Here is a 25,739-nt window from a genome sequence, read left to right on the forward strand (position 1 = left end):
GCTGTCAATAACAAAGAATTCCAGCTTTTACTCAACACACCGGAGCCCAAGAACCACATTCAGTCACACCCACACTTCATTCATTCATAGTCATTTTAGCAATCTGTCCCAGCACTGTACAATGAAGCAAAAGCAAATATGAGGCAAACTCTGACAGCGGTACCTTGTTCATTAACACTTGAATGGTGTTATTTGTCAGTGAAAGTAAGGGTGGGGTGTGAAATATGATATAAATATTATTCCATGTCCGCCATAATGGAAAAATGTATTACATTTTGATTACATGTTAACCTAAGAAAAAATTAGACCTGTATAACTGCAGGCTGTGCACATTGATTTCACACATACACATACATATATATATTTATATATATATATATATATATATATATATATATATATATATTTTATAAATGTAGCACTATTGGTGAGTTTTATCCATTCTTTTTTTGATCGATAACATGACCTTGGGTATGTGAAAGTGGCAATAATAAGGTAAAATTATTATTACTATTATTTTGATTGTGTCTGCTCCAGCTTAGCAAACCCCAGAAAGATGAAACATATACTGTATATTGTATAATGTCTTCTACAGCCCTCTATGTGACAAGAGATGGTGAAATGGTGAACATTTACAGGCATACAACAGGACACAGCACAGTAGACATGCTCAACCACTGTCTAGAAAGTTGGTTTTGTCCTCATCAATATGATAGTATCTCTTGAGAACATATCTTAAAAACACTCTGCAGCAACGCAGTGCGGCTTACTGGTGTGTGAAGCAGTTCAGGTAGAGCGGCTTGGCATTCTATGCAGGACCATTAAAGCATTCTGAGGGCCAGGGCGCCAGAAGCTGTTTTCACTTTTCCCCACATCAGCAGCAAAGCACCTCCGCTGATAAGAAAAAGGATGGCAAAATTGCTTTATTAATGCTTTTTGTAAATATCCAATGCTTGTAACCACTGTAATCTGTACACAGAACACTCTTGATAGTTCAGTACAAGAGAAAAGAGCGGTTTGCCTTGTGACTGAATGTACAGGGCATTTGCCATCTAATTAACCTCTTTTCAGTTGTCCGTCCTCATCATTTTCATTAGCCCAGAGCCAGTTCAGAGCGCGCACACACTAACAGCGGTTCTGCTATGTGATTTCAGCTGTTGCTTTGGGTGTAGATGCTGCACAGAACCATTTCAACTGTGAGAACAAGTGCTCTGCTTTAGCTAAACTTGGTGTGTATCCTACTAACACATCTCCACATTACCTGCACACATGCTCATGCATATGAATAGACCACAAAGCTGCACCTGCAGAGGACTATTTACATAATGATGCTATTGGCTCTGACTTAGTGGCACATTCAGCATTGTAACCTTCATGCTAGTGGGTTTATGGCTGATACGGCTGAATGAAGCATGCAAGAGGAGAGGAGAGAGAGATGAGAAGGGAGGAAAAGAAAAGGGGAAAGTGATAGATGTATTGGGTGACATAAGAGGAAAAGAAAGGAGAGGAGAATCACTGAAACAAGTAAAAAGAGTAAAGGAAGAAAATGCTGGAAAGAAAGAAGGAAGAGAAGGGAAGAAAGTAAAGGAGAAGAAAAAGGAGAGAAGAAGGAAGAGAAGTGATAACAAAAGAGAGGCTAAGATGGTTTCAGACAGGAAATAAAATGAAAAGAGATGAGAAAAGAGAGGGGAAAGAAAGAGATATAGGAATAAAGGAAAAACAGAAAACAAAGAAGTAAAGAAGTAAAAGCAGACCTGTAATAACAGGAAAAGTTGCACTCTAAGGCTATAAGCTTAGACGAAGAGAGAGAGAGAGAGAGAGAGAGAGAGAGAGAGAGAGAGAGAAAGATGCAGCATTACTGCACCCTATGTAAACATCAGAGTGAATGTGTGTGTGTGTCTGAGTTTGAGCTATAGGTTCTTGAATTAATGCTGAGCACACTGTTACAGTTATGAAGGACTCTGCTGCTGAAAGACATTGCTGCTGAAAGACATTGCTGCTCTTTTCACTGACTCAGTCTCTCTCCAGAAACATCTCTAAACCACTAGAAGAGTCACCTCACCTCTGACTCTTCACAGCAGGAGCTCACTATAATCGACAAAATACACTCTCACATGAATGAACAGCTGAGGTTTGTTATAGTAGCAGAGCGTTTAGAGGTGCTGCGAAGGCTAAATGTTTATAACGTGTCAAGGCCTGCAATGGGGATTACTTACATCATGTGTATAACTCGGGGGAGTGCCACAGAACAACGTAGAGCGCAGCTTACATCAGATATCATCAGGCTATCAATTAGACCAAGCCCCAATTGAAAACAATGGGAAGGGAGAGAAATACATGAAGCAGCTTCAGGAAACTCAAGAAATACAGTGCTCTAATAACTATGTATGTATGTTAATCCTTCTACAGACACAGAGTTACACCAAAACCTTCCCATATGAACCAACGCTGGATTGATGCAGTGAGTCCTTGCTGCTGGGGCAAAGCAAAGAAAACCAAAGCAAAAGGCACTGTCCTTGTATGTATCGTCCATGTGGCCGGCAGCTTTTATTCATTTTGGACAGCACATATTGACCACATTTACCCAAAACCATTCCATCTGACCGTTTGTAAAAGCATTGTACTTATGTCTTTAGCAGGGAGTCCTTGCTGCTGAAGCAAAGGAAAGTGAAGCAAAGGCAAGGCTCGGTCCCAGTATGCGCTACCTCATGCTGTTATTCATTTTCAGACAGCACACATTTTTTTAAAGAAAAAAAAAAACTATAACATTTGACCATTTGAACCAGCACTGTACTCATGTATTGAGTCTTCACTGCTGAAAAGCAAAGGCAAATAACAGTCCGACTATATGCCACCATACTGCCCCTGCAACCTGCTGTTATTATTCATATTCATTTTGGACAGTGTACATTTAAACCCAAACCACCCCATTTCAACCAGCACCCTAATCACTTCTTACTGTCGAATCAAAGCAATGCACTGTCCCAGGGAGCCCTGTCCATAGCCTTCTGCTATTGTTGTCCAAGACCTGCATTTTCCCCTTTTGCCTCCTCTTCAACACATCATGTGCTTTAGGTTCAGGCTCAAAAAAGGAAACGACCAATTTCTGTCTCTCACTCAGCCACTCACAACAGCAGCAGAAGAAAGACAGAGTGGGCAGAATGTGTGCCAGTAAAGACACACAGGGAGAAAAGGGAGCCAGTGGGGCGAACACAATGCCCATGCACTCTCCCACATAAAGACACAACTGACTGGAGCTAAATTCCGCAGAGGTTTTCATTTCTTAGGAGGCTGAAGTTGGCTACTTATTCGATTTTTTCCAGTCCACCTTACACGGTGCAGCAGCAGTTTAACGCTCCATTCTGCCGAAACTGCCGCACCATTTAAGGTGGAGCGGAAAATTCGCATAAGAACCTAAGAAGCCAACTTCAGCTTCATTTTATGAAAGCCACGAGGAGCTCGGAACTGAACGGAATTGAACCTGTAACGTGTGGACGAATGCGACATACAGCTTTAGCCTGGGAGAAAAAATAAAGACAAAGTGGACAAAAGCGCACAGATGAGCGAACACATGGTCAAAATGACACATACCTTCATAATTCCAGCCTCCCACCCCCTCCTTCGACACCTTATAATCCTGACAACAGTGGCTGGTGCTGCGGGGCGTTTGGTTAGAGCTCCACCGCTCCAGATGAGGTGGAGGAGGAAGAGGAGGAGGAGAAGGAGGAGGTGAGGATACAGACGGCCATGCCTGCAAAGCGAGGCGCTACTCTCCCCTTTCTCTCTTTCTCTCTCTCTCACACACACACAGTTCCATAATCACGTTGCGCTCAGCATTACAGAACCGCTCCACTCCTCCTTCTCCTTCCCTTCCCGTCCTCCTCTCTCACTCTCTCCCTCACTCCCTCACAGGCCACAGGAGCGGAGATAACGAACCGATGATAAGAGCAGAGGAGGGGAGGGGGAAGAGGCGGGGCTGAGAGCAAGGATGGGCAGGGCCATTCACAGAGAAGGACCGCCTACTGGCCACCCCATTGGTCGGCGGTGGCCTGCGGGAACGCGCGCGCGAGAGAGAACACGAACCCGCCATGAGTCCTCAGCGCGAGCACGAGCCTCCGCCTGTCCGCTTTCATTAGAGGAAGCGGCTAACCTTTACGGGCTAGTGTTGTGTTCTCGGCAGAAAAATAAAATAATAAATGTTTAAAATTGGAGTAAATTCTATACTATAATAGACGTTTAATAGACATTTAGAGCCCCAACCTTTAGCGAAAAAAACGTTATTTTTTTATCTCGTTAACATATGTCCATGTGTTTAGAAGATGTATCCATACAGAAATAAGCAGTCAATACCATGGCTGAGCATTTAAGCTTTGAAACCAAAAATTTCCTGAACAGTCTCAAAGGGCAAATTCAGACAGCCCATGTCCCTAATATCATGAATCTAAGGAACCAATCCTGTCACTTAGCAGGGTGGAGTTTTCATGCTACAGGCAAGGGGTGAAGGGCTGGATGAAAACGAAGGGAGATGGGGACTAATTGCATAGTAATAGATCCATAATTACTAGATTACAAATTTTTCACCATATACAACATTTTCTCCATATTACCTCAATAATACTGAAGCTATGTGTGTTTTTCAGTTTTTCAGAGAGTTTGATTGCATTAAGCCACAAACTATTAGTGAGGACAGATGCTGATATTTCTATTTATTTATACTTATTTCTTAATCACAATCTCTATTCCAGTGGATTCCAAATATGATGGAACACACCTCATCACTCCAGAGAACAAAACTGCGCTACAGTCCAGTGCTTAGCCATTTTATCACCCTCTAGTCGACAGTTGCCATTGAGCATGGCGACCTAAAGCATGTGTGGAACTTCTACCATTTCATTTAATGATTTACACTGGAGATGAATGTGAATTATTTCACTGAATATGAGGTGCCTACACTGTGTGTAAATAATCTTTGTATAAGATTATGAAGTTGAACAGAAGTAAAATATGGGCTATTTCTGTTACAGGGTAAAATAAACCAATTAAAATAATGAAATACATAAATTATATCCCATCCTATATGCCAGTGCATCCTTATGTAATTCAAGAATAATTATAATCATTTCTAATCTACAAGTAAAGTATGCATTGTTGTATTACCTATGTTTACTTATGTATCTTCTATATTTTGTGCTGTCTAATGGCACTATCCCAAGGAAGAATATCAAAGCAGTGCAGTATGCCTTTCTTAAGGTATGTCCTATATATAAGCAGAGCCTATATGCTATACTGTAATAGAGTATAAATATTGGTCTTAAGCTGTAGTCCCCTCAGTATGGAATTTATTATTAATGGAGTCAATATAGCGTAGGCTGGTGGCACTTCGCTAGTGTTCCTCACTGCAGCACTGTTCTCTGTTCCATTGCCCCAGTGGCTCAGGTTCAGCTGACATCAGCATACACTCTTCACAACTAACGATGACGTTGTGCTCTAGTAACACGCACACACACACACACACACACACACACACAGACACACACACACAGACAGCTTCACCTTACTTCACTTTCACACCAGACACAGGATAAATTCCACACACCTGATGCACTGTTAAAATGCTCAGGCTAACAGTAGAGAGAACATTGGGAACAGCACTGCAGTGGTGCAATGACAAAAGGAGAAAATCCTAAATGATGGCATGCTCCCAGAATCGTTTTGAAAAGAAAAAAGACAAGTAGCATCGATAGCTGCTGCGCACGCTTTATCCATGTGCGCCATCCTGTTGCCAAGGAAACTGAGGGGTATCCTGGATACAGCATCCAGGGGCATGGAACCAGCAAGCCATCATCTGAATCATTTTCAACAAGCATGATGCACTATTAAACGCCATCAGCCCTAGAGACGACGTCCCATTGAACCAAAAAGAGGTTGGCACTATTTATAGACTAATTTTGGGCTTGTAATGAGTAAAGGAAGCCAACTGCCACTGTGGTGTTTTATCTGTGCATGGTACATTCTCACAACATGGATTCAGTTCATAGCAAGCATCATTTATCACACAATGACTGGGACATTAAAGGGAAGTACAGTCACTTTATTACAGAGATGACAAGTCTGTGGCAGGCTGTGTGTGTGTGTGTGTGTGTGTGTGTGTCGTAATCAAGATTGTACACTGCTCACTGATAAGATAAAAATCATGGGGTAACACTAGGGCAATGTTTATTATGACGCCTACATAATTCTTTATGATAACTTATATAAACCTACATAAACCTTCATAAAAGCTTTGTCCAACAAACATAATTTGCTTTTATCTTTAAACTGACATAACATATATGTCAGCTGATGCTGATTTGTTTCTGACACTGGGTTGTGTTGTGAGAAATTTATGGGTGAAATGCCATTGTTCTTTTCAGCAAATGACTTTGTAGCAAAGTGGAAAATACAGTGACATAATACTGATAATCTGACCTGAGAAGGGCAACAGAAAATGTTTTCCTTGTTCTGCCTGACTTGGCAAGCTATGTCAAATTATCAGCATTATGTCAGAAGAAAAACAGGGCTACAAAGTCACATGATGTAAATGTTATTTCACCTTGACAGCAAAGTTGGCAAAGACAAATAAATACTTTAAGACAAGCCTGTTGGGATAAGTATTTATAAATTTTGGTCTGAATGGAAGTCTGTGTCAGCTTATGTAGGTGCCACATAGCCTTAGGAACACTGCCCTACGGTAAAGATTTCACAAGATAAGTACTGAATATATCATGTAAAACCGGATTCCAAAAAAGTTGGGACACTAAAAAAAACTGAATGCAATGATGTGGAGATGGCAAATGTCAATATTTTATTCATAATAGAACATAGATGACAGATAAAAAGTTTAATCTGGGTAAATGTAACATTTTAAAGGAAAAATATGTGATTCAAAATTTCACAGTGTCAATAAATCCCAAAAATGTTGGGACAACTAGCAATAAGTGGCTGGAAAAAGGAAATTGAGCATATAACGAACAACTGGAAGACCAATTAACACTAATTAGTTCAATTGACAACATGATTGGGTATAAAAAAAAATTTCTCAAAATGTCAGTGTCTCTCTGAAGCCAAGATGGTAAGAGGATCACCAATTCCACCATTGTTGCGCAGAAAGATAGTGCAGCAATACCAGAATGGTGTTACCCAGCGTAAAATAGCAAAGAGTTTAAGTTATCATCATCAACGGTGCATAACATCATCAAAAGATTCAGAGAATCTGGAACAATTGCTGTGCGTAAGGGTCAAGGCCGTAACACTCTACTGGATGCTCGTGATCTCCGGGCCCTTAAACGTCACTGCACCTCAAACAGGAATGCCACTGTCAAGGAAATAACAGAATGGGCTCAGGAATACTTCCAGAAAGCATTGTCAGTGAACACAATCCGCCGTTGCCAGCTGAAACTCTACAGTGCAAAGAGGAAGCCATTTCTAAGCAAGCTCCACAAGCTCAGACTCCCGTTCTGCACTGGGCCAGGGGTCAGGGGTCTTTTAAAATGGATGTGGCAAAATGGAAGACTGTTCTGTGGTCAGATGAGTCACGATTTGAAGTTCTTTATGGAACACTGGGACGCCATGTCATCCGGACCAGAGAGGACAAGGATAACCCAAGTTGTTATCAACGCTCCGCCTGCATCACTGATGGTATGGTTGGATGGATGGTATGGCATGAGTGCTTGTGGCATGGGCGGCTTTCATGTCTGGAAAGGCACCATTAATGCAGAGAACCATGTTCAGGTTCTAGAACAACATATGCTCCCATCTAGACGTCACCACTTTCAGGGAAGACACTGCATTTTTCAACAAGATAATGCCAGACCACATTCTGCAGCAATCACAACATCATGGCTACATAGGAGAAGGATCCGGGAACTGAAATGGCCAGCCTGCAGTCCAGATCTTTCACCTATAGAGAACATTCGGCGCATCATAAAGAGGAAGGTGGAACAAAGAAGGCCCAAGACGATTGAACAGTTAGAGGCCTGTATTAGACATGAATGGGAGAGCATTCCTATTTCTAAACTTGAGAAGCTGGTCTCCTCTGTCCCCAGACGTCTGTTGAGTGTTGTAAGAAGGGGGGATGCCACACAGTGGTAAAAAATGGCCTTGTCCCAACTTTTTTGGGATTTGTTGATGCCATGAAATTTTGAAACAACATATTTTTCTCTATTCTGAATAAAATATTAGATATTGGCACCTCAACATCATTGCATTCAATTTTTATTCACAATTTGTTTAGTGTCCCAACTTTTTTGGAATCTGGTGTATATATATATATATATATATATATATATATATATATATTATAATACATGCAATACATTATATGTGTTACATGTAATATAAAATGTTATAAAACAGCATACACCACTATAAACATATTTAAAGTGAAACAACTGTGGACTGGGAAAAACTATAACTTGTGAGGACAAGGTTATTTAGAAACCCATTAATTCCATTAGATCTATTAAGATCATATGCCAGTGACACTTAATAAAATATCACTTAATAATTAGCTTTAGCTTATCAAATTGCCATTGCTATAATAATGCTAATTTCTCCTATGGGATATTCAATGTTGTGATAGCAACAATTATATTCACCTTTCTACACTGAATTTAAAAAACAAACCCTCTAATGTTTCTAAGATACTGGTATTGGTAAAATTGGTATTTTTAATATATGATGATAATAATTAAACACAGGAGATGGCACTAATCCAATAGCCAATTGGATATCAATAATGTGATTCAATCGTGTATTAAATCTAAATAGCACACGGTAACATTGTCAGGTGATGTTTTTAGTTGTGGATTTCTTCCCATTCAGTAAATTTACCTAAAATTTACAATGAATTTTCATTCATTGTTTGTAATCGCTTCAGGGTTGCGGTGGGTCCGGAGCCTACCCAGAATCACTGTGCGCAAGGCAGGGACACACCCAGAAGGGGGCACCAGTCCTTCACAGGGCGACACAAACTTACACCTATGGACACTTTTGAGTCACCAATCCACATACCAATGTATGTTTTTGGATTGTGGGAGGAAATCGGAGCACCCGGAGGAAAACCACACGGACGCAGGGAGAACACACCTCACAGACAGTCACCCAGAGCTGGAACCCACAACTTCCAAAGTGATACTCAAGGACAATGAACAATAATAGAGAGGCTTGTTAGCCTGAGAACCTCTCATTGTATGAGGCCAGTTATAAATATTAACAGATTAACCACTCTCTTAACAAAACCGGGGTATGATTGTCACATACATTTCTAACATTTCACATAGGGTTCCATCTTTGCTGTGTATTCTCAATGGTCCATGCAAGTAATATGCAAGTAAGGTGTCTCGTTAGTTAGAGTTTAGCTTTAGTCATGGTGCCTACAGCTAGAGAGAGAGAGAGAGAGAGAGAGAGAGAGAGAGAGAGGGAGGGAGAGATCAGTCACAAGAGAGCAACAAAAGAAACCTGAAAGAGCTTTTGTGGAACATGTAATAAAAATGGAAACAAGACATAGTATTAAGAATAGTATCTAATTCACCTGACTTGGCATTACAGGATATGTATATGTACAGATAAATAAACAAATAGACACTTTTTTTAATCTTATTTTCTCTAAAAATATACAGATCAACATGTCTTACAAGCAGTGTGTGATGTCATCCCCTCAAGAAAAAAAAAAATCTGTCACACTAGATTAGACCACAAGAGGGCGGTATATACTCATCACGCCTATAGACATTGCTGAGGACAACAACACAAAGAACATGAACATTACATCATAACATTGAGATTGACAGCCACCATTCACACCTCATATACCTATCTTTTTATTATTATTAAACTACCATGATTATTTCCATTATTTTTCAGATACCCTATATGCCCAATTTTTGTAGACACCTCTTCTAACAAGTGATTTCCACTACTTTAATGAGCACCCATGATATATAAGGAATAATTCACCATCAGAATATGACTTCACTGCTGTTTATTTGCCAGGTGAGTGTGTCTAAACGTTTGTGGCAATATACTGAAGCCAAGCTTAAGCGTCCTTACTCTATTTAGCACCATTGAGGATTGTAATGGGAGTTTCATTTGTCCGTACCATTGTCCATTCACTAACAATATAACAATGACTTGTGAAATATGTGTGAACAGTAGATTGGAAAATGGCATTCACCAGCTTCACAGCTGAATGAAGGTTGTCAAGTATCTGAGCTAACAGCGAGTGTGGATGGACTAACTGTAGGGATGCTTATCTAATTAGTTCTCTTATCTTTTGAGAAGCAAATTTCTTTTTAAAAAAGCCTCAGTTATCCTTGTATTTTACATTACAAGTGTATTTTATAAGTGACATTGTATCTTTATGTACCAAAAATGCATTGTCACATGACCATTTAAACCTCGTTTTGAAGTTTTGAACATGGCTGTGTTTGTTGCTGTGCCTTTAAGACTGATATATGTAAATGAACGCTGTTCTGATTGACTGCTCTGTACTGTGCCTTGTTCCAAAAGCAGCCCAGGGGCTAACAAATTCTGAGATGAAACAATACACTCAAAGCAGGCTATTTCCACAGCTTAGTTTCAACATATATGCTGTGAAAATAGACTATAGACAATGATTACATGCAAAATTGTTTTACATAAAAGACTCAAGGAGGGTTTTTTAAGCATTAAACTGAATATTTAATTAAACTGAACCTAATGATATGAAATGTTAGCCTTGGTCTAATTGCTTTGTATCAGATTGAGTACTGAACACATTGTTCATGAATTCCTCATAATCATAATCGCATGAATATATTTGGTCAATTAAAGCATCCTCCTAAGGTAAATACAAGGTTATTCTATTTAAAAAGTGTCCCAGATCTGCTCTCCCTCTGTTAAATTCACGTTTGAAATAAAATGACCCTCACATTCAGCTGATGCTTGATGCAGGCATTGACTTCAGCAGAAAATCCGGGGATTACAGGGACTTAATATGCAGATTTGCAGCTGCATGGCACGAGCATGTCAGGAGGAAATCATTAACAGACAAAAGCTGTGGATTGTAATGTAGCTCAAGTGCATATAGGTAACACTTTCCTTTAGGACAACTTGCCTCTTGCATGATGTGAAAGCTGTGCTGTCAAATGGATGCTGTGCCCAGACTTTGATGTAGATTTGTAATGGCTGTCTGTTGATTTTCATCGGCTCTTCTGCTTCTGTCATGTATGAAGAGAAATGACTGATTGCCTGTCATTTAAGCCCTTTAATAGTTTACCATCATTCCACTAGACCATATAAAAGGAAACTCATCTTTCCACACCTTACTGGAACTGAAGTTTGCTTTAGTACACACTGTTAAAATGCCAAAAGATTTGGGGTTAAGGTTACTGTTACAGGGTTACAGTTTGTATCTCTTACTTGGAGCTGTCTCCAGCCTGTACACAAATGTCATATGTATGGAGGCTGACATGTATATGGTGAATGTAACAAACACAATGCAAGTTTATTAACTGGAAATTCAGAAAAATAATTAAAAAATGCTACAAAACCTGTCGCAATACACAAGAAGTGAACTACAACATAATGGAATATTTACTTTGCCATAAGGGTACTCTTAGTTATCGAATATATGTTAATTTTTAGGGTCCTCTGGAAAAAGTCTGTTGTGTTGTGGGTCACTTCTGATATGTTGTTATTGGATTTGCATCCTTTCAGAAATTGAATTCGTGTATAGACTGGCATCCTGTTTGTTAAATGAAACGCATATGAAGTCATTGTATTTAATGTGTTTTATGATTTTGGAGCTTGTTTTTATTATGCAGTGGATTGGCCTTTCTTGATCAAAGTATATATATGTGCACTTCAGGGATAATGATCTATTTTACAGATCCTTTTAGGCAAAAACATTCAGTATAATATTCCAAAATATCACGATATCCGATAGACTGATAAAGAATTAATTTCAAGAATTCACGCTTCATTACAACCAGTAAAAGCAAATCCAAAAAACAGCCCATTCAAATCACAAAAAAAGGAACTTCAGGGTGAAAAAAAATGGTAAATGTAAAACGTTCTATAGTATATGAATAATTTTATATCATTAGGCGCTTTTATTCACTGACATTTTAATTAGTGGACTATATGGACACACAGGTGATTTTTTTTCTCACCTGAATTCAGACAAGCCACGCTTACATGGCTCTGATTGGCCTGTGCTTTACGTTTACCGGCAGTTTGCCAGCCCACAACACAGACACCAGCCAATCAGAGCACAGAATGTGGGACTTTACTGCCCAATCACGGTGAAGTAGGTGGGACGTGTCTGAATGCGGGTGGGAATGGTTTAAGGCGGGAAAGGCATCATATACTCACGAGCCGTTTTGCGCGCGAGTAAACGCGTCCTCAGCTGTGAGTGGCTTCACCAGCTCAACATTTTTTGTCGACGCCGCCTCTCTCCATCCCTCCCTTTAATAAGTTACCAGGCCGCCTTTCCCTTTAAACGACTCGTTTTTCCCCTCTATAATCCCGAATAGATGGTTTAAACGGCGGACACAGACCCAGAGCGATAACGGACACGGAGCTCGGTCATGTTTATCCGGCGGTGACAGCTTCTGTCCTCGACGCCGTTCAAACTTGTGGCGTTTCCTTTCGGACAACTGTCCGCGCCTCGGGGACGCGCCCGGCTCTGAGGCACATTTCCTGAAGGATTAATTCCCTTCACATCGATTCAAGATGATAAACCATTAGGAAGTGACCTTTACCTCAGGACACCGCCAACGACTGACAATAAAATCGGCATTTTAGGAGTCCGAGCGTTTTCTTTTTCACTTAGAACTTCCGAGAGATTTCAGAGAGATGTGGTTCACAAGTGTCTGTGAGGAAAGGGGGCGGTGAGCATCATGGACCTTGTTCCAACGACCTGAACGTGAGAGCTTAACCTCCGACATGTATGAGGAGAACCGAAAAAGTAAGTAGCTAGAACGTTCTCTCTCTCCCCTCCATCCCTGCCCTCACAACCATTTTAACTTTAGAGGAGTGGGCCAAATAGTGATATATCTCACCACGGTACTTTTTAACATCAGTATTCTGGGCATTCAACAAACCCCACCCAACCCTCTTTTAGAAGTAAATGAATGTTTAAAATGGCAGTATATTCCAGGCAGGTCAGGTGGTGTCATTCTCCAGGCCCATGGTTATATCAGACAACAGCAGCACAGTATAGAAGACTTCTGATAAAGACAGTCTGAAATGAATGTAGTGATAGGTTTTACAGTAATATACTGTATGTATACACTAATACACTGGACAACACACGGGTCACCCAGTACTGTCCATGGAAACTGAGCTATGAAATGTACATATTTTTAACCATTTTTGTAATTTCACAATAATATGCACCAGTTCTGCACCAGTTCTGCACCACTCATTCACACTGAAGTAATAAGTGTTTCACCGTAAACTTCATTTTGAATAAGAGGCAACCAGAAACAGAACAGAGGAGATGATATACACTCTATCCATCTTTAAAGCACACAAGCATGTTTAAGAGACACATAAAGTTTAAAAAAATAACTGATAATTTCTGCATAAAAAGCCAAATCTGACAGAATTTATGATGATAAACTTAAGTCATATTGCTCACCTCTAAATGAAATGCTTGTTGCTTATAATTTTATTTAAAAAATATTTGCCCAAATCTTTTGGTTAAGTTCTTAAAATCCTGAATCATGTGGTAATTTTCAAGTGGAAACCTCATTTCAGGGCTGGCTAATTATAGGGGCCAAGAAATGTTCAACATAGTAATTATAATGAGAGATGAAGGTTATATGCCGCAAGCTCTGTTGGAAATGATGGAGTCTTTTCCCTCTCCAGTCACGTCCTATGGGCCAGATGTTGCTTTGCCAGAATCCACATTGTGCATATTTATCTTTTTTCAGTTTCAGGTTATGACTTACAATTGATGTGGGTGTCATCAAACTATCTTGTTTTAAAGAATTAATGGTGTCAGTCTTAGCTTAGTCCATTACAAGACTTTCCTGTCTCAGGCTATAAAATGTCCTGGTATCTATACCACAGCATTTATCACTAGATAAATGAATACTAATGCCATCAGTAAGTAACATTGAGAGACTTGATCTACAGAATGTCAGTGCTTTATTAATAGACACTGTTCTTCCAAATGTAATGCGATTTACATCAGATCCTTGTGTGAAACATGGGAAAAAATTAATGTTGTTATATATTCTTTAAAATGCATTTAAGACTCAGTATACTTCGACTTTCACCTTCTAGTTGTTAACTATTCATGCAATCGTAATTGCATTTCAGAATTAGTGGATTGAGATCACAAGCTTGTTGCTCATAAGGTTTTTAGTCCAGCAGAAATGTATCTGTAGACATGTGAATTCAGATCTATACCTTTTCCTGTATTACCTTTTGTTTTAATGTATGAATTCCTGATTTCAGATATTCAGATGAGACACATAATTAGCATGATTAGCAATCTAATGTCATTAAGTTGATGGTCTCCGTGAGCTCCTTGTCAGCAAAAAAGGATTTGTGATAATCATTTTGTTAACAATTATGTTGTCCTCATTAAATCTCACCTGCCAACATCTGCCAATCTACTCACTTCTCCTACTGTAACCGACATGACTCATATATAGTCTAATTTTCTCTGTATGCCCTTCTCTATGGTTGACCGTATGACTAAGGCATCAAAGCGTACTCAGTTAAGAGCCAGAATTATGCCTGAGTGAAAGATATTTTAGTATGCTCAAAATTAGCTGATATAAGGTTTCTTATTGGTGTGATATTGTCTAGGTCTGTCACAATAAGTACATTATCACAATATCATACAATATATGGACCTTTCCGCAATAATTTTTGCTGACCTCAATATTGTCTACCTGGGTTTGTTTACTTACGAATAAACGTCACCAATATTTTAGTCAGTGGCACTGTACAATGTGAACCTGGATAAGTTGGTATAACTCAAAATCATTAAGGCAATCTGTTTCCATAATATTATTAAATTCATAAACTGAAATGTCAGAAGTATGTATACACATTTACTTTAAGTGTCTACAACTTAATTTAATGCTTAATACAACTCATAAAATACTGTTAAGTACTTTGAAGTGAATAAATTCATTCACTGTCTGTAAAACTCACGGACACTCTTACGTGGCCAGTCCATCTACCAACATGTGCTTTTGCACTGCGGGGGAACACACCAACCTCTTCAGGGCAGTGACCCGATGTGGGTTTCAAACCCACGACCCTAGAGCTATGTGACAGTGATTCTACCTGTTGCGCTACCACCACTTGCACTGAAAGAAACACATGAACCTCTCCAAATTCACTAAAAGCAGTGACCCCCAGAGCATCCACCATCTTAGATGAAAATTGCTGCAATGGTCTCTGCTAAATCAACATGACTCTGCTAAATCTAAAGTTTTACAATTTCACAAACTCAAAATATAGATATTTTTGAAAATAATTGAATTGTTTAATTAGGTGAAACTTTTTAATATATGAATTATATTATATATAAAATTATATAAATTAATTTGAACATTAGGGTTTACAGAATACTGTTCTCTGGTTTTCTCTGGTCTCTATTTTGGCATGACACATTTTTTTAGTTTTATTTTATAATGCTTGTTTTTTATAGTGTGTTGTTATTTTATTATTTTATAATTATACCAGTTTCATAAATGTTACTATATTGTAATTATAAAAAGTGTCTTAAATGTCTTAAAATGCCAGTAATATCGTTTATCGCAATTATTTCTGGCACAATATATCAAACACAAAAATGGCTATTGCGACAGTCAAAATATTGTCTGTTGAACGGTGATCTGCTGTAACAACTCACAATTAAGTGTTTAACATTTATAAATTTATAACATTTATAAAGCCTTTCTCTGCTCACTCAGCTTTTTACAGCAAGTGTTTCCGAGTACCAGCAACACAAAGACCTTCTGACAACTTCATTTAATGGCTGACAGATTAGCCGCCCAATTTCCATTTAAAACAGACCTCTATCAGACAGCCTGATAGCTAACCTCATGAACTTCCAACATGAGTTGATTTCTTTCTCCCTCCTGCTCATTTAGTGGCTTATTGAAATCCAGAGAGCATAATTCTATCTCTCCCTGATACGACTTTTCCTTAGTTTGGCTCAGACTGTAATAATGAAGTTATAATTAGTTATCTGTACAGTGCACTCACCCACACAGTCATTTTCTCTCTCTCTCTCTCTCTCTCTCTCTCTCTCTCTCTCTCTCTCTCTCTCTCTCTCTTTTCTTTCCCATTGTAAGTTAGCAGTGCTAGGCCAGCAGCTAGGCACGAGTCCACAGGTAATAGAGCGCTTGAAAACCTCTGGCCCACAATCCTATTCATTCACTCACACTCTCTCTGCTTTAGCTAGGAAGTAGGTCACAGCTGTCACAATATGGCTCGCCTCACCTACTGTAGGACTCTCGTCCTTATCAGAAGCAGCAGTTGATTAGAAAGCCCATCTTTACAAACTACCCAGTAACCATGAGGAGAAAAGTCTCCCATTTCTTTGGTTAGTGTTTAGCAGTGTATCCTGGTGCAAAAATAGGCAATCACTGCTTTAATATTTAGTACTGATTTGATTATTGAATATTTTATAATAAATGAGCAGTTGAAGTTAAAAAAAGACCCCCAAAATTACATTTATTAGTTCAACATTAAAAAATTACGCATCAGATTATAAAGTTTTGACAAAGACATGCTTTTGAAATTTCACATAAATAAGGCTGTCAATCCATCAAAATCTAGGCCTTATTTTAAGAGACTAAAATAATTGAAAGATATATACAAATAGTAATCGTGCTAAAAGACATGAGTTATTAATCTCAAATTAATTAAATGTTTGTGTGCAGTAGCGTGGGTGTAGTGATGTTTTATATTATTGGTTTAAAACTCTAAATAAAAAACCAGCAACAACCAAATACATACCATTGTATGTTTATGTTCAGATTTTCTCAGAACTGAAACTTTGCCTTTCTGATGTGAATATATTAAACAGACTCTTCTCAGGCAAGAATGATCATCTTGTTGCAAATCTAAACCTCTTCCCTCTCTCTGCTCTTTTCAGGCAACGGGTACTCCAAAGAGGCGGAGGAGGGTGGTGGAGAGGGGGATGAGGAAGAGGAGGAAGAGGCGGTTAGAGAGGGGGATGATGGGGAATGGGATGATGGGGGTAAGCCAAGAATAAACCGGACAGAAACGCTCAACTCCACCACAAGCTCCACTGGGACACAGAAGAAAAAAAGCCTGCATGCCAAGAAGCAGGTCCAAGGCTCCAACCAGGTGCAGCGTGCCCCACGAGCACTCTTCTGCCTTAAGTTGAACAACCCCATCCGTCGAGCTGCACTGTCTATCGTTGAGTGGAAGTATCCTCTACCAACCTTATCAGCTTTGCCACCACTATATTCTCACTTATATATTTCCTTGTGCTTAGAAATGGACAGAACATTGTTGACATTCCTCTCACTTACTATAAACTTGCTATAATAAATACACTAAATTAATTTTAAACAGATTATTTAATGCTGTTTTGAAACTGTTAAACTCTAATAATACAGAAAAAACAGACAATTTTAAGTAAGAAATTTCTCATATAATACAAATTAATTGAATAATACCATTGACTGTAGAATGAAAACATTCTTCAAAACAGGTTTCATATATTACAGGTGCATATCAGAGATCACATTTTCCTTTTTTTTAATTTTCAGTTAATAAATTACATGTTATCAGAGAAATTCCAGTTGGGGTTTTATTTTTCTTTGGAGTCATCATGAATTCTGTACAAAGTAATTCTAATACCTAATCCAATACTTTATTGTATATGTCTAATTTTGTAGAAATTGACTCTGTAGCAAAACAATTACCACAATTACACAATTACTTCTCAAACTAAGAGGCATTTTGGTATAACTTTCCACTCAGAAACCAGACCTCAACATCATGGACCATGTTTGGGTTTACTTGATTTGGAAGATTGAAGTCTTCCAAAAAGAATAGAAGTAATAAAGGTGATGGATGGCCAAAATAAATGCTTAAATATTATGTAAAATCAACTAGGCACAGTGGACAAGGGACCTCAAATTCCAGACCCTAACTTCACAGATTTTGTTTGGAATTACATGAATGCGAGAAGCAGAAAATGCAAGCTTTTAAATGTGAAACAGTGGATAATTAATTTTGCATGAAACTAAAAGAATGTCTCCCAAAAATGTATTGATGTAGGAATCAAGACAGTAGGACCACTGAAAGAATTGTATAGAAATTCCTGTTCAAAGACTAAAAATTACTAACTTGTTCATAATTAATATCATGGCTTTCAATTAAATAAATAAAGGCTGGCCTCTGAATTTTGCACATTAAATGAGCACTGACAGTCTTATTTAGCAGTCATTTTCAGTATTCTTTGATATTTTCTCTGATAAATTCTGGGAAGCACTTAAAATGCAACTATGGTCTCTGGTACTGTCTCCTGTTCCAGACAAAGATGCATTTGAGTCTTTGTAGACAATTTATCTGTCCTGAAAATTGAAGATGGAGGACTTGGTCACACTCAGATAAAAGCTAAATTGCAGTGTGATGGTGTTTTTACTCCCTTAAATTCTAGAAGCAAATACAGTAATCCCACACAAGACATAGTTTGCTCTTTGAGGATAAAAACTCACATGCTTAAAGCATTAAAGGCATACTGATCTAGGATCAGGTTTACTGGGCCAAATCTTGGCTTTGATTCTTAATAAAGCTACAAATCAAGTAGGTCACAAATCAACAGGTGGATTCCTGTTGTCTGAAATGTGAGTAAAGATTTATTGGTATTTCCATAATCTAACATCAACATCTAAACAACTCAACTGCCTCCTTGACTTTATTGTTCAGACCTTTTGACATCTTTATTCTTTTGGCTATCTTTGCTAACTGTGTGGCTCTGGGAGTGTCTAAGCCTTTTCCTGAAGATGACTCCAACGCTACTAACCATGACCTGGTGAGTACTAAAGAGAGTTGCGAGATAATTTAGAGGATACATTTTAATTAGCAAAACAGCTTTGCAGCCACACATCTTAATGGCTGACGAGGATTAACACAGAGTGGACAATTTCTATAGAGTTAGAGCAGATTATTATATTATTATAATTACAACTAAAACTGAAGTATGGAACTACAGATGTATGTAAATTCTACCTCTTGACTACCTTCCATTCCTGTTCACTGTGACAGACACTTAGGTTTAATGATGGGCAAAATGTCTACCTCATCCTTCTGTAATGGGAAGAATGGCAATTTATTTGATTGATGGTGTCTTAAATGGCATATAACGTGTTAGTTTAGAATTCTTAGTAGTCTGTAACCATTTGTCCAGTTATTTTCCACACATATATGTGTCATAATACAAAATACATTTAGGTTTTGGCTCTGTAAGTAGTGTAATAACAAACTAATAGTGAGAGAGAGAGAGTGAGGGGTATTTCCTTTCCAAATGCAGTGGTTTCATAATCGGTAATGTTGGGGGATTGCCGAGGACAATACACTGACCGAAATCCCGCTGACCCATTTGGGATGTGCTTTTGAGATCTCAGGTGTTGCAGGGTTAAATCCCATTCTGATTCTGCTTGTGTTGTTGTTTGTGTGTGTGAAAATATTTACAAATGCTGATATCTTTATCTGTTTGTGTGAGGTTTTTATATAACCTCAGCAGTAATTTACAGTAATTGAAACACAATGCACACTCATTGTAGCAGTATGAACACAATGAGGTTATGTGTTTGTCAAAGATTACTGCTCAAGTAACAAACAAGCAGTTTAAACAATGTGACTGTAGGTTATTTTGTCTTGGTGTGTCAGGGATCATGGGGCGGACTGACTGAGGCAGACGCACACGCTAAAGCACAAATAAACTTTATTACAAATAAGGAATAACGAAACAGACTGGGACTGGGAAACACACACAACAACACGACTTGACTAGGGGAATGAAACAAGTCAGAGAACAAGTACGAGAACAAATGACCGAGAAAAGGAAGTGAAGGAAGGGGACTTAAATACAAAACACAGACGAGACGCACCTGAGACAGATAACGAGGGGCAGGGTAACAAATGAGACAAACGAGGAGGCGGAACAAAGGCGGGACTAGGGAAACAACAAACAGAGCCATGTGCTGAGAACGAGCACATGGCCGGGAAAACAGACATGACATGGTGTGTGATAAAGACGGTTAAATTAAACGGTTGTGGAATTAGTTAAGAAACAAATAAAGCCATTATATGTAAAAATACATTCTTAAATTCCCCACTAAATGCTCATCTCTGACATCACAATTACATATTTAAAAATTATTTTCTAGAAAAAAAAATCCCAATTTTTTTAAAATGAGCATAGATGTAAATCTACACCTTTCCCTTCCTTAATGACTTCTATAGATCTATAAATGTAACTAAATGTATCTAAAACATGTATTTATAAATAAAAGATCTATATGTAATTAGTACCTGACTCATCCTCCACTCACTCCTACACTGTGACTTGGCAGGATTATTTCATTATGCTTATGGTGTAAAATGTTTCTGTTAGAGGCTTTGGAACACTGTGGTTTTAAAGTTGAAATTCTCAGCCATGATACTGACTACATATGTCCCTTATGATATTAATCCTAATATTCATTCCCTTGTAGGATATAAACAAATATACATTAACATGTTAGCAATCAAAAATAAACGTACAATTTTGTGTACACATCAGAGAGTGCATATACATATTCTGGTACAGAAAAATTTAGAAAATGCAGGAATTGTGGATACATTCACCAGAATTAGCACTGCATGTAAATACAGTGTACCTTTTTACACAGTTAAAAAAAAAGGCTGTTTTGAAAAATGTTTTGAACAATGAATTTGGAATATCATAAACAAATGCGATTTGGATGCATGTGAGCTTCAAAATAATAAAAAATAATAAAATTAGAAGCATTTTGACCCAAAGCTCAGGTAAATCATCAGCATTGGCTAATCTACTACATGTGGTGTGAAGTATAATGCACGTGTTATTTTTTAATGCAAATAGTAATTGATCTGCTACAGGAGTGTTTTTTTGTGCTTCTAAACATCTCTCAGATCTTAAATATTGTTTGTGGTGAGCTATGAATGGCTCTTTTTAAGACTCTGTACTGTTCAGTTGCAGTAGCCAGTGTTTTAAACACTCCTCAGTGCAGTTTGTTGGGAGTACTGAGCCATTTGAAATGAGCTAGAAAAAACCTGCCTGTATCATTCATGCTGCACTACATCAAAAAACAAACATTTTAACAGTCACAGTCGTTTGACCACATTTGAAGGACATGCTTCATGTTGTGGGAAGACAAGTAAGGGTCAGATCTGATGAACACTTTTGCCTCAAGTATAGAAAAAAAAACTTCAAAACTGATCAAAGACTGTAGTTATGAAAGAGTTGAAATGTACTTAATTCACACCTGTTTGTTTCATTTATCAAAAAATCACCTTAGAATATAAATGCATTAAGCCAAGAATAAGCATGGTCAGCATAAATAATTACGCATGTCAGGTGATAATGTAACAATTACAACAGGCCTATTATACAGTTTAACAACAAAAGTGATCAAATATGGATTTGACAAAACTGAACAACTCTTGGATGCCAGTACATTTAAAAAAAGAAATTTAAAAAATGAAAGAAAACAACTGACATTCTGTTTTTGATGTGAGTCTTAACTACATGTGTTTTCTTTTAATAATTTGATATAATTATTGACAATTAATTAAAATAATATTAATGATTTTGTGTTGCATACAACATTATATTTAAGCTGTACATATTAAACAGTATATAATCAGAAGTGCACAAAAGTAAAAAAAGAATAGCCATCAAAATGTTTAATATAATCCAGTCTAGGTTTGTATGACATGATTAAGTGTTAGTATTTTGGTGTCAAAAATCATACCACAAATTGTAATTTCAAACGCATAAATTATAGTATGTAAATTTTGTTTTGACGGTGAATGATTTAAATTGATGTTTCTGACACCAAAAGCAAGATAATTAGGATCCAAAGTGCCACATAATTATAAAATATTTATCTGTTTTCATGTATAGATTTCTGCTTCACTGCTGTGTTCATATCCAACACCACGTGACATTCTGGTAAATCCTGCTGTTTAGTCAGATGAATTTACATTATCCTACTTTCAGAATACACGCACACACACACACACACTAGGGAGGATCTCAAACTATAAGTGAGGTCATTCAGCCTGTCCAGTGAGTCATGTGACTTGGTAGAATTAAAACACCACAGATTTATCCCAGTCCTGCAAGACTGCTAAATTTATTTATTATTTTAATTTATTACATTGACAGGCCTGAACATGATAGTTTGTAGAGCTAAAGAAATGGCTTTCCTGCAGATGTTTCAGTCGAATACTTTAATCCTGTTGTGAAGCCAAGGCCATGAACATGCTCAGCCCCTCCATCACCTTTCCCCATACAGAATATAATCTCTCTGAGTGCTTCAAATTTGATCCAATAAAAAAAGCGGTTTAATCATTTCCCCTCCCTATCATCCTCTTGTTTCTGTAGCGCTCTTGTGAGCTGTTACTGTCAGGAAACATTACAGGTCGTTATGTCTCCTGCTTCTATAGCCACACTGGCAATTGTTTGATAGAGGTGTTACCAAACAGTGAGCAGTACTGGAGTTCTTAGAAAATACACACTGTGATTTATGAGATGATATTTTTAAAATGTATCACATCAGGCATAATGTAAAGTAAATAGAAATATTTTTTGCTCACTGACAGTTGACAGTTATTAAAGAGTTACTGAAACAAAAGCACCTGTATCAAAAATATATATAATAATTGCAGATATATATATCTTCTTTTTTTTTGGCAGATCAAGTCGAGGCACTAGGTTTTCCAATGTGTGATATCCTACATAATGTTACATTCATTGTATTTAACATAAATGAGAATAATCTTATAGGGATGGCTTTCGCAGGCATGGATTAAGCTTAGTCCTGGACTGTACAGCAGTTTGAATTATGATTTTCCATTGAAAGGAGGATATCGTCCAAGACTAAGCTTAATCCCTGTCTGGGAAACCAGCCCATAAATTTAAAGGAAGGCAAAATCCATCTATAAAAGAGTGTACATTGCTATAGCATATTTGTTTCTTTCTATATTAAAATATGTTGTGGTATTAGGGATGCTCTCATGTGTACTGTTACATCTCAAGTGACCAATCTTAAAGAAATACTGTACCCCATCAGGGGATTAATGAATCTGCATCTATTAAATGAATTGTCCGCTCTTTCTGAGGCTTCAGCAAACCTTGTAGGCTACAGAGAACGAATGTCTTATGTGGGCTCGGAAAGGTCACCAAGTAGCAAGTGAAGTAACAAGCACAGATCAAGAAGGGCCCAGGGTCACCATTGCTCAGTGGGGAAAAGTATAATTTAGCTTGTTTAAACAGCTCTCAACTAGAGCACATATCAACTCTGTGCTTCTGTTTATTGGACCATTCATTAAGGCAGTTACTCTTGTTAAAACTAACATCTTGCATGCAATCCAGCTTATGTTGGCCATTGTATAATCAGCATATGGACAGGAGCTTTCTGAATCCAAAGATGTTGTTTCTCCCAATATCATAGAAGCCTTTTTTATATACATGTCTGTTTCTGAAGAAGTATGTTTGTATATTCAAACTGATTTCAGGGCTTATACATTTCATCAGTAAAAATTAAAGCTACATGTAAATTATCCTTGCATATGTTTTTTTGGTCATTATGATAATTTGTAACACAAAGAAACATACTCAATGATAGTATTTTTTGAAGATAAATGCATAAAGAATATAAAAATAGATGAAATAAGCATTTTTAGACATGGGATTAAAATGTAAATACGTATTTTTTTATTTGGAAGACACATAGTTTTCTCCTTAAAAAACTGGCACTTTTTTGGACTGTGCCTGGGGGCATCTCTTGAGGCTGTCTCACTGTCTTGTATGCTGTGCCTGAACACTTGGTGGACCATGCAGCACATATTGTTGCATACTAAGGTGGAATTCCTCAGGGCTTGTGTGACAAAGAGAACAAGGCTAGACCTGATGTCACACTATCCAGGGTTTTTATTCAGAACTCTGGTCAGTGCCACCTCAGGTCTAGCCTTGTGCTTGTCCAATTAGAACAGCTTGTTTTTTTATAGAAGCTGTGTGTATGCAGATGAAAAAAAGAAAGGGACTGCATGCAGTGTTCCAAATTTGGAAGAAGCTGGGCATAAAAGCCAGCATCATTATCAGCATCAGAATTTCTGCTTGGAACATATAAAAACATTTGAAATGTATTGCAGTAATAATAAAGACTTTGGTACAAACATGGCTCACTGCCACTTGTAAAAGCATATACTGGTTTCCATCTTCTAAGTATAAAAAATAATGCTAATATTAATTGTGTTCCAAAGTCACAATGCAGCTAGTCATTTTGAATCCTTAGAAATTGCTAGCGTCTGGCAATAACAAAATGCCTAGTGTAATTTGATATCATTAAGTGACTATCTTACTGTGTAATGAAATATATAAGGTTCATTTGAAATGTAATAATTAAAAACTCTTGATGAGAAAATGATGTCTCAGCTCAGCTTTGCTTTAGTGCATTGTTGAACATTGTTGCTTGACATTTAGGAGTAGGTAAATTTTGTTGAGGTTTGAGGTGTGGGTTCACTGGGATTTTTCCTATTCAATAGACTCTTCTATGTTTCCAACATGTAAACAAGTATAAAGCTTAAACAGACTGTGTCCTTGAAGGCCTCATACTGTGTGATCCTTCTTTTCTTGGACCCTGCTAAGCCACATACAAGGTGCAGAAATCTAATACTGAGAGCACAAAGAATGGTTTTAAGAGTGAGAGGGAGAGAGAAAGATAGGGGTGGGAGGGTCAGGGGAGATTGTAACTGCCTGTTCGTTTGCCTGCTCTAAATGCTCTTGGTCCTGATAAGCAGCTTATTCTGCTTCCCCTCTCATTTCCCTCCCCCATCACTCCATCACTCATTTTCCCCCTCTCTCCGCCCCTTTGTCATGCACACTCCACCTCTGTTTGGATGCGTAAAGCCAAAACCCAGAGTCCAGGTGCAGAGGGGGAGGGATGTTGTTAATGAGTGTGTGTGTATTTGTGTGTATTCTGTCACTTCTTTCACTGGGCAAATTCATCATTATCTCCCCAACCCTTCAACGTTGACTCTCTTTGATGTTTCATCGTAGTAATACGATATAAATCATCTGCTATTGAAACTATGCATATGTGAGTAGACTTGCACAACTCTGAGGTGCAGGCTGACATTGTGTGCCAATCAGGCCTGAGAGAGAGAGAGAGAGAGAGAGAGAGAGAGAGAGAGAGAGCGCACAGGGGTTGATGATGACAGATTGATAATCCTTTGAAATGCTCACAAATTCCCTCCCCTATTTTAAAGTCCCATGGGTTGGCTCAAGAAAAGCCCTTTCTTTTTCTTTTCTTTCACATTTCTTTTTTCTCTTACACACTCTTTTTCTATCACTGCTTTAATAGACAGAGCTAAACAGTGCCCCAACAATCTAAACACAACAGGACAGTTCAGTCCCGGTCATTCATGCTCATGAATTCATGCACACATTCTTGCAA

At 38.0% G+C, this 25,739-nt stretch overlaps 2 protein-coding genes across 4 annotated transcripts in view; one reads left to right on the forward strand and one right to left on the reverse strand.

Moving 5' to 3' along the window:
* magixa (MAGI family member, X-linked a) overlaps positions 1–3,884 on the reverse strand; it is a 65,712-nt gene extending 61,828 nt beyond the window's left edge. For 2 of the 3 annotated variants that reach the window (XM_066644929.1, XM_066644927.1), the window contains exon 1: positions 3,592–3,884. The gene's annotated coding sequence lies outside the window, so the exon portion shown is untranslated. Of the gene's footprint in view, positions 1–770; positions 896–3,591 lie in introns of those variants that run through there. The other variant, XM_066644928.1, reaches the window with a different exon arrangement.
* A 13,372-nt stretch (positions 3,885–17,256) lies between these two features.
* cacna1fb (calcium channel, voltage-dependent, L type, alpha 1F subunit) overlaps positions 17,257–25,739 on the forward strand; it is a 39,798-nt gene continuing 31,315 nt past the window's right edge. Inside the window, exons 1-2 of the mRNA XM_066643356.1 lie at positions 17,257–17,450; positions 18,961–19,066. The gene's annotated coding sequence lies outside the window, so the exon portion shown is untranslated. The remainder of the gene's footprint in view (positions 17,451–18,960; positions 19,067–25,739) is intronic.

This window comes from Hoplias malabaricus, chromosome 14 (genome assembly GCF_029633855.1).
Source record: "Hoplias malabaricus isolate fHopMal1 chromosome 14, fHopMal1.hap1, whole genome shotgun sequence".
Taxonomy (NCBI): Eukaryota; Metazoa; Chordata; class Actinopteri; order Characiformes; family Erythrinidae; genus Hoplias; species Hoplias malabaricus.